Raw genomic sequence first — 14,952 nt, forward strand, 5'->3', positions numbered from 1 at the left:
ATCGCTTGACGTAATTATTATTTTAGTTTAACTAAATTCGCTGACTTCGCCGGGGCCCGAAATATGGTAATATGTAGTACTAGGTTCCAGCATAAGAACATCCACCAAGCTACATGGCTGTCTCCAGATCGAAAAACGAGAAACCAAATCGATCATGTTGTGATAGACGGAAGGCATGCTTCAAGCGTTTTGGACGTACGTACACTCCGAGGGCCAAACATCGACTCTGACCACTATCTTGTTGTAGCCAAGATACGCACCCGCCTCTGTGCAGCAAAAAATGTGCGCCCAACAGTGCAAGGAAAGCTTAACGTCGAAAAGCTGCAATCACAACAGACGGCCAATTTATTCGCCACTCGACTCACACACCTGCTCTCTGAGAGCACTCTTCAATAATCCGACGTACGCGAGCAGTGGAACCACATTTCCCGATCATTAAGTACCGCCGCCGAAGAAGTAGTTGGATTTCAGCGAGCCCGAAAGAACAACTGGTACGATGAGGAATATCAAGAAGCCGCAGAGAAAAAAGATGCCGCCTACAGGGCCACGCTGCGATCGGGCGCAACGCGAGCCATGTGGGACCGTTGTAGGGAACTGAAGAAGGAAGCGAGACGTATTTGCCGCAATAAGAAGAGAGAGGCCGAAATACGTGAGTGCGAAGAGCTTGAGATGCTGGCCGACAGGAAGAACGCCCGAAAATTCTACCAGAGGGTTAGGCGACTTACGGAAGGTTTCAAGACCGGGGCGAACTCCTGTAAGAACAACAATGGCGACCTAGTGACCGATGTCCAGAATATACTTAAATTGTGGAGGGAACACTTTTATAACCTACTGAATGGTAGCAGCGCTGAAAGTAGTGAGGAAGACGAACCCGAGTCCCCAGTCGATGATGATGGAGTAGCTGTCCCACCGCCTGACTATGACGAGGTACGAATAGCGATTACGCGGCTGAAAAACAACAAAGCTGCTGGAGCTGACGGCCTGCCAGCCGAGCTATTCAAGTACGGCGGCGAGGAGCTGATGAGGTGCATGCATCAGCTCGTATGCAGAATATGGTCAGATGAACGCATGCCCGACGACTGGAATTTAAGTGTGCTCTGCCCAATCCACAAGAAAGGCGACCCCGTCATACGCGCCAACTACCGCGGAATTAGCCTTCTAAGCATAGGTTACAAGGTCTTATCGAGCGTATTGTGCGAAAGACTGAAGCCCACCGTCAACGAGCTGATTGGACCTTATCAGTGTGGCTTTAGGCCTGGAAAATCCACCATAGATCAGGTATTCACAATACGCCAAATCTTGGAAAAGACCCGCGAGAATAGGATCGACACACACCATCTATTTGTCGATTTCAAAGCCGCTTTCGACAGCACGAAGAGAAGTTGCCTTTATGCCGCGATGTCTGAATTTGGTATCCCCGCGAAACTAATACGGCTGTGTAAAATGACGTTGAGCAATACCACCAGCTTCGTCAGAATAGGGAAGGACCTCTCCGAGCCGTTTCATACCAAACGAGGTTTCAGACAAGGGGACTCCCTTTCGTGTGATTTCTTTAATCTTATGTTGGAGAAGATAATAAGAGCCGCAGAACTGAACCGCTCAGGCACAATACTTTATAAGAGCGTACAATTGCTGGCGTATGCCGACGACATCGATATTATCGGTAAAAACAAGGGCTACGTCTGTTCTGCCTTCTCGGGATTGGATAGAGAAGCAAAGCGAATGGGTCTGGTGGTGAACGAGGACAAAACGAAGTATCTCCTGTCATCACACAAACAGTCAGAGCATACGCGTCTTGGCACCCACGTCACTGTTGACAGTTACAAGTTTGAAAAAGTAGACGACTTCGTTTATTTGGGAACCAGCATTAACACCAATAATAATGTCAGCCTTGAAATCCAACGGAGAATCACTCTTGCCAACAAGTGCTACTTTGGGCTGAGTAGGCAATTGAGAAGTAAAGTCCTCTCTCGTCGTACAAAGATCACACTCTATAAGTCACTCATCATGCCTGTGCTGGTGTATGGCGCGGAGGCATGGACAATGAAAGCATCTGATGAGGCGGCTCTTGGAGTTTTCGAGAGAAAGATTCTGCGAAAGATTTACGGACCTTTACGCGTTGGTGATGGCGAATATCGCAGACGATTTAACGATGAGCTGTATGAGCTTTACAACGATATAGACATAGTGCAGCGAATTAAAATTCAGCGGCTCCACTGGCTTGGCCATGTCGTTCGGAAAGGACAGAAACGCTCCTGCTCTGAAAATATTCAACGCGGGCCGCGATGCTGGTAACAGAGGAAGAGGAAGGCCTCCTCTGCGTTGGAAAGACCAGGTGGAGAAGGACTTGGCTTCACTTGGCATTTTCAATTGGCGTCAGTTAGCACAGAAGAGAAATGACTGGCGTGCTGTTTTGGACTCGGCCAAAATCGCTTAGGCGGTTACAGCGCCAAATAAGAAGAAGAAGAACTAAATTCGACTTTACAAACAGGTGGTAACCCTATTCGTAATATTTTTAAGTTAAAACCTGCTTAAACCTCCTTCATCTGACTACCTTATGGTGAGACCTATCTATTTCAATAACCCAATTACTGTAATTCAAGTGGAATTTGATTTTTTAAACAAGTTGCAACTCTCTACATGTAGTTTCGATTGATACCCATCTCTTGATAATTCATTTAACATATAAAAAGATTTGAATCTAATTTTTTAGCCATCTAATTTTTTAACAGGTGGCAACTCTTGGAAAAAAATAAGCCTTCTATTGTCTACAGGTCAAACTTTTTAATCTGACACTTCATTTTTGAAAATGGAACGAATCGTGCAGATCTCAAGGCACTGACAAATAATTAAAAAATTATTTTATGCATTAGCGAAAAACGCATTACTTCAGAAAGTGCAAAAAATGAGCAGGTTCTTATTTCTGCTTTTGAAAGCTAGAAGCCCGTACTATTTAATAAAATAATAAAGAATAACCTGTTTTTACATATATTTTTTATTCATTCCATTAAAATTTTGCATTTTTTGAAATTTCGTTAAAAAAATTGTTTTTCTGGAATACCGCAGGGATACCCTGTGTTTAATTTTATTCCAAAATTTTAATTCCTTAAATTCTCTACTATGTATATGGAAACAAGAAACGTCAAACCAACATTTGATTTCAAAGAATATATTTTTGACATTTTTTTCTGTGAAGAGCTTACGCATGGCTATGCTCTTATTAAAAATCTTAGTATAAAATTTGTCGACTTCAGTGGTTTCCTGGTGCCATATAATTAATTATTTAGGGAAATGTCTATTTAATTCTTTTTAGTGGATAAATTGTCTTTACAAAAATACCAAACAAGTTCACATTGCAGATAACGAATTTTTCGATTTTTGCCCACTTAGGCGGCACTGCGTTGTGGCAAAAATTACATTTGGTAACCCTCAACTCCAAGCATCGAGATTTATGCATAAAAATCGTAAAATCATTATTAAAACAACAAAATTTGTAAAATAATAGCTAGGGAAAATACCTGGTATCAAGGCAATGCCTTCAAGGAAAAGCCGTCTCTTCGTTCTCCTGTAAAATTTGAGTACCGTTAGATAGGAGGTTTTTCAATTTGTCGATGGGCGGTCTTGCAAAAACATCGACGATATGTACATACATATGTAGGTGCGTAAGTGCGCTTGGCGAATTGTTTGATGCTGCATATTTTGTTAGTTTTATAATTTTTTGGCACAGCCATTCGATATGTTATGCAAATGATGTGCATAATTTGAAATATTTGCATCGGCATTCGCATTCGCATCAAATAATGGGAATGTTTTGCGAATGCGAAGCTCTTATTGCCAACCTTGAAATAATTTTATATTCCTCGAGCAAAAGCGAAGGCTCGATGACATTAAAAAATGTCTAATGAAAGCTGAATACAAGGACTATATTAAAGAAAAACGAGCCTATCTCGATTAAAACCCACTCGATTGGTGGAAAACCAAACTAAAATACTACAAATTGACGGATCTGGCTCACAAATAATTGAGAACTCCACCCACTTACTCCACAGTTCAGAGTAAGCAATTGTTCCGTGCAGTTTGGCCTTAAGTTAATATACTACATAAAAATAGCGGATATTTTTTTTACTTGCTGGTGAGATAGTTTACAAATGACTGCTATTAACGAAATTTTCCAGGTGTTCTTCAAACGAAAACTGCCCTAGAAGTTTAACTGACTATATTTTTTTTTAAACAAATACTAATGAAGTAAGCAAATAAACGAGAGAAAGTGGAGACCACCAATACCAAATCAAAACTCAATGTGCAGATTAACGGGAACATTTTTGTAAATAAATGTGTTTTATAAGTTATAATAATAAAACATTGAAACCCCGCAATATAAACCTTCACATTGCATTTGTGTGACAACGCCGCGGCCTTTAATATTTCAGTTGACATGGTTCGCTTGAACGCTTCGACTGCACAGGAACTTCACCCGCCACAACTCCTTCAAACATACTATGCCGGCAATAACAACAACAATAGCAATGGCGCCCAAAATTCTGCTAGTGGCAACTACACCAATAGCTTTTCCTCCCCTTCTTCATCGACTTCCAGTTTGAACAGCAACGCATCCTCCTTTGAACCACACCAGCATCAACATAAGCATCAGCTGCAGCTGCAGCATCAAGTTCAACAACATTTGCATCATCAACAACAACAACAACACCTTAACCCAAACTCAAATCAAAGCCAACGACAACAACAGCAGCAGCGACCTCCAACCAACATAGTTATGGTTGTATCAAAGCAGCCGCAGCAGCCGCAGCAGCAGCAGCAGCAGCAAAAAGCCCCTCAGCTGCAAGTAGCCCAGCAGCAGCCACCGCAGTACGCACATGGAGCAGCAGTGGCATCGCCGCATCAGCATCAGCATCAACATCTGCATGGTCACAATGTTCAGCATCAGACGGCATTGCAGACAAATTCGAGCGGTTTGGGTATTCACCACCAGCAGCAACAACAATCGCCAACGGAGGGCCCGACATCGTCACTTCCAGCTTCGCCACCGCTCCTGCAACAGGCAGCAACACCACCACAGGGCAGCACTCAGCTGGTGCAACCCGTTTGCGCTGTTCACCATCCACAGCAGCATCAACAACAGATGGCCCTAGTTGCAGCTATGCATCAGCAACTGGCAGCCGCAGCGGGAATTGGCCATCCTCCACCGCAGCACTTGCATCATCCACACAGCCCACACGTACAATCGCCACAAACACAGTCACACCCTACGCAACAGTGCACTCTAACGGGCATACAAGCTCAGGTTCCAGTGCAGGCACAAACAGCTGTGTTGAGTGCAGCAGTGCAGCAGTCACAAACGTCGCAACATTCCCAACAACTTTTGATCGATACCGCTCACGCCAGTACATGCAGTGCTAACGACGGCGCAGGAGGAGTTGGCAACTCAAGCAGCGGTAATGCTCCTGGAGTATCGTTGAGCACTGGCTCAGGCAGTGCTGCCAGTAGTAGCGGCAATACGATCGTTGCCTCCGCACCGCCATCGTCGGCATCCAGCCAGCTATATATTCAGTATACCGGAGATTTCTATCCAACGGAGTATTACTTACCGCCGCATCCAACCGAAAGCATTTGCCCTCACCATCCACATCATCATCAAGCGCTGTGCGCCATGCCAACTGATTATGGTAAGTTAACCAAAATAGTTTTCTTAACACTTACCCCAGTTAATAGCGATAATCGATAATATAAAAACGGTGGACACCGTAGGTGAGTGGTCAAAAGTGCGTAATGCCACCCACTCGGTAGACCCAAGCTCGATTCTCGACCGACCAGCATCTAAAACAATGTAATGCGAACAAAATAGTTGCAAAAATCCCGAAATAATCCTGTAATCCTGAAAAATATAACATAAAGAACACCGAAAAGTTAAATTTAAAAATTAAGGAAAAGTCCCAAAAAAGCATCAAAGTTATTAAAAAAAAAAAAATGGCGAAAAGTAAAGTAGCTAAAACAATCGGAAACATCCGTAAGAAATCTTGAATAATTTCGAAAATCCCCCGAAAAGCACTAGCCGTATCATTGTATTGCCAATCTCCAAAAACAGTGGCGTCCAACCGAGGGCTACTTTGAAACCTTTGCTATGCACTGCCTAAATTAACTTCAATCTTAATTGATCCTTATAAAAACCTTTATTTATTAATGAAATTTATACAGCTAGCTAAAATAAAAGAATGCACATAAATGAAGAACATTCGTTGCATTGTGACAACAACAATTTTCTCCTAATTGATAAAGCAGTGTTTTTACCATGGTGAAATAAATATAAGGTGATGTCACTTACATAACCTCATTTTTTCTGCATGCCAATTGCGGCCATGCATTTCGGGGTAGTAGAAAAAGGGAGAAAAGATTATGATTATTTTTACTACTTTTTGGGTACTATTTCCAATTCATACATATATCAGTGGACCCCACACCAGTTAAATGAAGTTTGCATCAATAAAATAATATTTTTGTAAACCAGTGTAATTACAGTTTCATTTTTTCGCTCAAAATAAATTATTATTACTTAATTTTTATTTTTTCGATCAAATATATTGATTTTAATAATTATTATTCAGTTCAATTTTTCTGCCTAAAAATTATTATTTGTAAAATTTAAAAGGCCACTCGGTCGTACCACACACATATGACAATGGTTAAAACTTAAAAAATAAGGACTATTTTCCGTCTTTCATTTATTCATATTAAAACAAATTAAATTATACCGTTCCGTTTATTTAATTATTCTTAAATTCTAATAAAAATGACATATTAGCCCGTATGGAAGTTCTGAAGTACATGTATATGCGTACATAGTTTTTAAATATCTAAACTTTAAAGGGAATTTTATTACGACCTTTATTTTCGTTACCATTTTAAAATAACATTTCTGAATTCTATCAGTTATATTATAAAATAATTATGCGTTTAAATTGTTAGACCAAAATGCATTATCGTAGCAATCCGAGGCACTGCTCCAATAATATGTTGGATATATATAGTATATATTTTACCAAAAAATTACTTACAAAATCACAAATATTGGAAATTATCGCTCAAATTTTCCAATGAATTTGAAACGAGGTCAAAGGAAAAGCGAAACAAAGAAACAGTGATACCTGCGCATACTTTTTTCACAAAATTGTATGCTCCATTTTTTGTTCCATTTTGCCCAGAAATGAAATTGGAATAAATAGAGTAGGCATTACTGTAACGCTGGTATGCCGAAATTGCCAAAATTACAACAACCACCCCCTAAGTGACAACACCTTATTATTATTTCACCATGGTTTTTACCAAATGATAAAAACATTACAAGGTAAAATCATTGAGAGACAGTATGACGTTTGCCAGCAATATAATTTTAAAATTCGAACTCAAGCTCACACACACACACACATTCTCATTTTTAATCTCAACCCAACAAGCAAAATAAACTTAAAGAAAGTTTTTGTTTTTAAGTTTTCAATTCGAAACATTAAGCTTACAAAACGTTGTTTTTTTTGTTTATAAAACGCTTGAAAGTAAGCGTAATATAATCGAAAAGGAACATTGGTTATAAGCGTAGAAAGATAAACTTGTAATAAATGTTCAAAAGAAAGCTTTTTAAAAGCCTTATGGCCTTATTCATAAAAAATTAAGTAAGTTTAAAGAGCTTTATAAAATGACGTTTTCATACATTTTTCTGTTTATAAACCTTTTTTAAAGCTACTTTACTTTTTATGAATAAGGCCTTTAAAGTGTAAACTTATAATAAAGGTTCAAAAAAAGTTGTTTATAAGCGTATGAATATAAACTTACTAAAAACTTTTAAAAGAAAGCTTTTTATAAACATTTTTATAACCCTTTATTTGAAGATATTTCCTTAAAAACTCATACATAGATTGCTTAACATCTAGAAACTAAACGAAATGCGAATTTTCGGCGGACTCATCTACAGTCGCGAAAATATAAATAGGGAATAGACATTTTAGCATACAAATTCACGATAACACACAAAAATTAAGCATAAAAAAGCTAATTATTACATCTTGTTGCGTGCTTTTAATTACATGCGGTTATTGGCAATTTGGAAAAGCGACATCGATGCAGCTATATGTATATTCCGCTTCATCGCCGCCATTCTCATTGATGAACTTTTCTGAAAAAAAAAATTAATACATTTTTAATTGAATGTTAAACTAAGAAAGGATAAAGAGAACTCATCATTTGAAGACTCGAATGCTCCACCGATTAGCGCAGCGGGTCCTGGATTGGACTTTTTTTTACCGCATCGGTTTTATTTAATTTTTTCTTTTAATAATATATTTTAAAAAACGTAAACACGTCACTTACGATTGAAAAAATGTTATATTTACTACTTCATGTCGTTGGCATTTGCATTTCATTTATAAGTTTAAGTTATTTATAAACATTCGCTCTCAAAACTTATTAAAGGTTTATTTGAAAAAAACTTTTACTAAGCTTAATATTAAAAATGCTTATTTAACGCAAACTTACTTTAAGTTATTTTTAAAAACATTTACTGAAATGCTTGTTGGGAAACGACAACAATTTTGAACAATTTCATTTTTTTATTTTCAATTTTATATGATTTTAAAATGTTTGCAAATGTCAGAAAAAAATCATGGCCGACGAATTGAGAGAATGTAGTGTTTTTATCATGGTTTTTACCATGATTCAATAATGAAAGGTTTTGTAAGTAAAACTTTCTCTCGCTCTAATTTTATCAATGACACTCTCCCACCCTACTCCTAAAAACAAAAACAGTGATATTTCTTTTCCAAATTTCTTTGCAAGTTTTAGGAGCATTTTTGAATTTTTAGTAGTGAAATGTTTACCTTTTAAATTTAAAGAAATGTTTGTTCTGCATTCGCTGGCGACAACAATACCAAAATGTGTGAGAATCAATGGCCTACAGAAATTCAATGTAGGATGAGGAGACGAAATTCCCTTAAATGCCGAATAGTTGTATTTATTTACATTCGTGGATACCTATTGGATTATGTCAAGTCGCTGAAAAGTAAACCGCGCAATGGTTCTGGTAAATGTAGTAAACGAAGGTATTTAGGTATTGACCTACAAAACACAATCCTGGTGTCCCCGAATGAGACTTCGACGCAATATAATATTGGCACACCGTATCCATGGGATCAATCGTAACACACGACAGCTCGGTTTAGTCAGTGGCGCGATGTGATTGCGCACTTACGGCACTACTCATTTGACGAAGTAGATCACGTTCCCTGCTTCAGTCGTTCAGTAGCTGGGTGTCCTTTTTATTCTTCCTGAGTTCGACCAGCACGAATCGCCAATTGCGACTGTGTAGGCCAATGCTTAATATTCTGACGGCGGCATAATCTCCCCAGAACACTAAAAGTGCATCAACAAAGAATTCGAATTACCATGTTCGAAGCAATCGAGCCAAAACCGCGAAAGAAACTTAAGCTCCAAATGTTTTTTTATTTGTCGTTTTTTCCACAAGCAAATAGCTTCTTCATATCCGTCAACTGTAAATGGTACGGCAAAGAATTTACAAGGCAAACAAACACAAAAAAATATAGCTCAAAGTGAACCATCCTTTCTCGAGTTATGCGCCGTCTGGCGTACTCAACTTTGGTATATACATACATATAAATATTTATTTTTAATAGCAATCCGGGGTTATATTCGATGTAAATAAGCTGGTTTAAATAAAATAACTAAATCAAATTCGTTTTTTGTTTTAAAACACCACTATCCCCACCTTTTTGTGGAATTTAGCTACCATTTTAGGAAGTTGTGGAGGGGTGGGAGTGTCAAATTTTAGATAAAAGCTACTTACAAAACCTTTCATTATTCAATCATGGGTTTTTACTATGATTCATAAATCGATTTTTTTGGAAAAAGAAAACACTGGAAAAAATCTGTAACTAACATTGTTACCTGAAATTCAAAAGGCCGTAACTAACAAACAACTTTTCATAGAGTTAAAAGTCCCCACGTCGTTTAACGCAAAAACAGAAAACTATTAGTTACGGATCCATGCAGTGTTCATGCATCGCTTTTTGTATTTCGATCGTAACTGAAGGAATTTTTCCACGTTATGTGCTGGATTGCACCCGCCAGAATTTCCGAGTCCAAAAAAAGAACAAACGACGGGAAAAGCTGACAGTTTTCTCTGCCAACAGCTTACTAGATTAAACGCGCTGATCAAGTGGAGTGATACAAGATTTGGACACTCTAGAATTTTGGAAGATCTTCCAGGAAACTTCAGGCGCCTTGACTACACAGTCCCGCCTACTGGACTAAAGAATGACTTCCAAACAAGGATCCCCTCAAGAGGTGAGTGGGAGGAGGATTCAATCCTGATCTCTTATTCTGACTCAGCAGCCATCTACACCGATGGCTCCAAGCTAGATCTGAAGGTAGGAAGTGGGATATATTCGCAGGAACTCTCACTTAGCCTCAGTTTCCGTCTGCCAGATTACTGTTGCGTGTTTCAGGCTGAACTAACAGCAATCTACGAAGCTGCTAGATGGCTGATCCATTCTCCTACTAATCTGCATACAGTAACTATTTTTTCTGATATCCAGGCAGCTATCAAAGCACTTAATTGTGACAAATCCTCATCGAAGATTGTCATGGAATGTAGACGTATTCTAAATAAGCTGGCAAGGAGTCACTTTACTCGAGTTGTATGGGTACCAGGTCCTAGGGGCATACCGAGCAAGTGTGTTGCGGACGAGCTGGCTCGGAAAGGAACCCTACTGCCTGCGATCAGTACCGCTCGTAATGCGGGTATTCCGCTATCATCCTGTAAACTTTGGCTGCAGAATAACTTTATCGAACGGGCAAATGTAAGATGGTCCGCAGAGCCCACGTGCAGGATAGCGAGACACATCTGGCCTAGGTTAGATAAGCGTAGAACTCGCTCTCTCCTTCGTTTGGAGCGACCAATGCTCCGCCATGTTATCGGAATTCTCACCGGGCACTGCCTTATGGGAACCCACGCTGCCAGGATGCAGAGAACACCTTTCTACGTAAGCGGCCTCAGCCGCACTTAGGGATTATAACCCTCAGGCAGTAGAATTCTCCTTTCAGTGTTGCCAAAGAAGGGGGGCTAAACACCTTTTGCAGAGAACACCTTTCTACGTAGGCAGCCTTCGGCCGCACTTAGGAATTATAACCCTCAGGCAGTAGAATTCTCCTTTCTGTGTTGCCAAAAAGGGAGGCTGAACACCTTTTGCAGAGAACACCTTTCTCGAGATCGAGAGCGTGGAGCACTACCTGTGCCACTGTCCCGCCTTGGCTAGAGCCCGTCGACGCTCGCTCCTTCGCTATTCTTTCGAGTGTCTGGCTGAACTGGACTCGGCCAGTATCTACGATTTTGTGCGCTTTATCAGAGTTACAAATTGGTTCAATTTCTGAGGTAGGAGGAGGGACGTATGGGTCTCAAATATGGTATCACAATGGGCCCATGGAGGCCTAAGTGTGCCCTTTCCTGCACGGATGATCTAACCAGGATAACCTAACCTCTGCCAACAGCCTCTTTCATATGTATGTCGATTTTCTCCACAAACGCTGAGATTGCAGTCATAATTTCTGAAAAATTTTATTGAGATCATTTAGTTTTGCAATTATATCATTAAAAAATGCCTTATCTACATGGTCATTGAGAATTTCTTCATTAATTTCTTTGGATTTCAGAAATATCTTTATTTACAATGGCCTAATATACATAGTATGTATGTACATAATTTTCAATTGAAGCTTTCTCATTTACAATTGACGATTTTCATTTTCAATTGACACTTTCGCATTTACAACTGGAAATGGCGTAGTTCGATACAGAGTTTTTTTCTGTCCATCTATTTGTTTGGGGGTGCCTAAAATAGAGGTCGAGGGCTACTAGACACCCGCGAACTACCGGTTGGACAAAACTGCTCGAAAATATATATACATGTAAGAAAAAAAAATTACTGATAACTCTTTCTTTTCCTGTACCGTTAAGTATTTAGAAATCTACTAAATGAGATAGTCCCTTGGTGTTCACCACCCCCAAATACTGAAATATTTAGCATCTCCTAAATACTTCAGTTGTATTTACTTTAGTATGTATTTATTTGCAACTGGGTCAATACATGCAAACGAGGAAAACAACATAAATTTTAAAATGCCCTAATTATGCTGTAGGGAAAATCTCAAGTTTTTAAATGCCGCAAAAAAACGTCGAAACACGTAAACTTAACATTAAGTCGTGTATACTGAATCTGTTTACCGTTTTTCCTGATCAGGTCATTTTATGAAAAAAAATAAATAAATAAATTTTAACAAAGAAACAATTTAAAAAATTAGACATCTTTTGTAATTGTTTTCCATTTGCATTAAAGCCTCTTCTTTTGCCAAAAAGTCAAAATCGATGCATAAATAGACATATTTTGAATGGTAAAATGAAAATGTGCAATAATTTTTTATGAAATAAGAGCAGGAAATAATGCTTCTCATATGCCATCATCGTACATAGGCGTACTCGAACATACCCCTACATGGCGTATGAATGCAATGTAAACTTAAGATGAAAATATCATGGGAAAATAACCTGATCTAGAAAAACGGCAAACAGATCCGTAATCTACGACACAAAATTAAGTTTACGTGTCTCGCCGTTTTTTGTGTCATTTTAGCGACCCTACAGTGTTATCTCGATTTCAATAGTAACCTTTTTCAAAGAAAACACTTCATTAATCTATTGAAAAGTATTAAAAGAAAAAAGTATAGTGTATAGTAAAGTATGGAATCAAGTGCCATATCATAACAGGGGCTGTCAGGGAATTAAGCAAAAATTTTACGGTCTCATATTTCCTAATATTAGAAAAACTTATAATTTTGAAAACATTCGAGATTTTTAATCGAGCAGATCTTGCAAATCTAGCTTCAGCCAAATGGGGGATGAAATTTTGAACGTGTGAATAATTTGTTGGCGGCCTAATTTCATTTTTTTATTTGTGACCTAACTTCACTTGCCAAAATGAATTGGGCTCTGTGAATTATGGCCGCGAGTATTAATACCGCGATCAAAAAATGAAATTAGGCCGTCAAACAAATAAGAAGGCGGCCTTAATTCGCGCCTTTCTGCGTAGTCGGCCTTCGGCCACGCTTCGAATCCCTAAGCCGCCTACCTAAGTAGAATTATCCTTTCTGAGTTGCCCGCGCGGCCTAATTCCATTTTTTGGATCGCGGTCTTAATACACACGCGGCGATAATTCACGGAGCCAGCCAAACCAGTGATTATATGCAAAATAATAAAGAACATTTCTACTTTAAGATCCCTTAAGCACTTTTTGCACAGGTTTGCACGAAGTTCTGATTTTCTTCAATAAACATGGCAAGCATCCGAAGAGAGTAGCTTAAGGCAACAAAGATGATAATGCTAGAATGAAACATATTTTGGATAAAGTGGGAAGAGACATTGACAGTACAGTATTTCTCGCTTATAAGCACCCCGGTGGTATGCATTTCCCGCTTATAAACCCTAAGAACAATGCACTACGGTCTGACGATTATCATTTGCTGGCCGGCCAAAAAATCGAGAAGTAACCAAGATGATTTGAAATTTACTGTTTTGGAGTTTTAGAGGTCGATGATTTCGAATATGATGCCAGATTTTTGAAATTCAAAATGGCAGATCCAATATGGCGACCAAATTTTATAATTTTTTCCCTTTCGCTGATTTCAAATCTGATGTCATATTTTTGAAATAGAAAATGGCGGATCCAATGTGGCGTTATCGGATTCGTAGCAAATAAAAAAAAATGTAAGCTTAAAATAGCCAAAAATATTATGGCGTGTCAATTATAAAGACTGATAAGATAATAATTTATAAATATACGAATGATGAACGTCTGGCACTATTCTTTATATGGGAGGTACGGGAAAATTTGGGCCGTCCACACCCATTTATGGTACAGAAATTATATTACTGGATGCATTGTTCTGGCAAAATTTCAACATCCCACATGCATTCGTTGCATAGTTCTGACTTTTTACGAAAAAGGGCACACTGTGCGGTTGGGCCAAATATCCCTTCCTTGGATGCTTTGTCCTTCTCTTCCATCGGGCGTAAGCGAGATGTTGAAGAAATTCGGTTTGACTTGCATTATGGCTAGACGCTCGTCCACCGGGGTGAACGACAATAATCGGCGACGGAGTCTCTCTCCCACCACAAATTTGCGCTACTGAACATTACAGCTGTAGTAGACGTTGCAAGGCCCCAGACATTTTTTGCCTTGCCCCCTCTAACGCATTTCTTGGAAGGCGGTGATGTCAACTTTTGTCCTTATCAACCAGCCAAGCCAGGAGAGGCACCTTCCCCATTAACGCTTCGCACATTCCATGCGCATGGGTATAAGGAATATAAACGATGCATATTTTTGAGATATCGATAATATCGGTTCAAAATTCGATGTTTGCCATCGATGTTCACGATTTCCTAAAATCGCTGAATTGTCCATACAGTGATTGATGTCAATTTCAACGATGTTTTAAACCTCAACTTTAGTGTGACTCACACTTGCTTTGGATTCAACTTTGCCATTATGTTCCTAAATTTTTTCGACTGGTCATGAATTTTACTACGAATTTACCTTCAAGTATCAAGAATCATAACTTAATCATTAAAAAAGAATTTCAACATATCAGGGAACTTACGACGGTATGCAATTATTATTGGTAATTAATCGATTCAAGCCCGGAACACTCCCATTGTAAGAATTAAAAATCTATGGGAAAAATCTCGTCATATCTCAGTAATATCTACTATTTTGAGAGTAATACCACTATTAATTTGATTTGTCTTCTTTTTTGTACATTCGCGACGCTTGTTCGATTCCGGCTGAAGTCTATAAAACAGTCTTTCCCAAAAAAAAAAAA

At 38.9% G+C, this 14,952-nt stretch overlaps 1 protein-coding gene across 1 annotated transcript in view; it reads left to right on the top strand.

The window, feature by feature from the left end:
* Positions 1-14,952, top strand: part of LOC118741473 — a 231,099-nt gene that overhangs the window by 149,253 nt on the left and 66,894 nt on the right. The window lies entirely within an intron of this gene.

The sequence above is a fragment of the Rhagoletis pomonella genome, unplaced genomic scaffold (genome assembly GCF_013731165.1).
Source record: "Rhagoletis pomonella isolate Grant_MI unplaced genomic scaffold, Rhpom_1.0 Rhpom_scaffold_00006, whole genome shotgun sequence".
In the NCBI taxonomy this organism is placed as follows: domain Eukaryota; kingdom Metazoa; phylum Arthropoda; class Insecta; order Diptera; family Tephritidae; genus Rhagoletis; species Rhagoletis pomonella.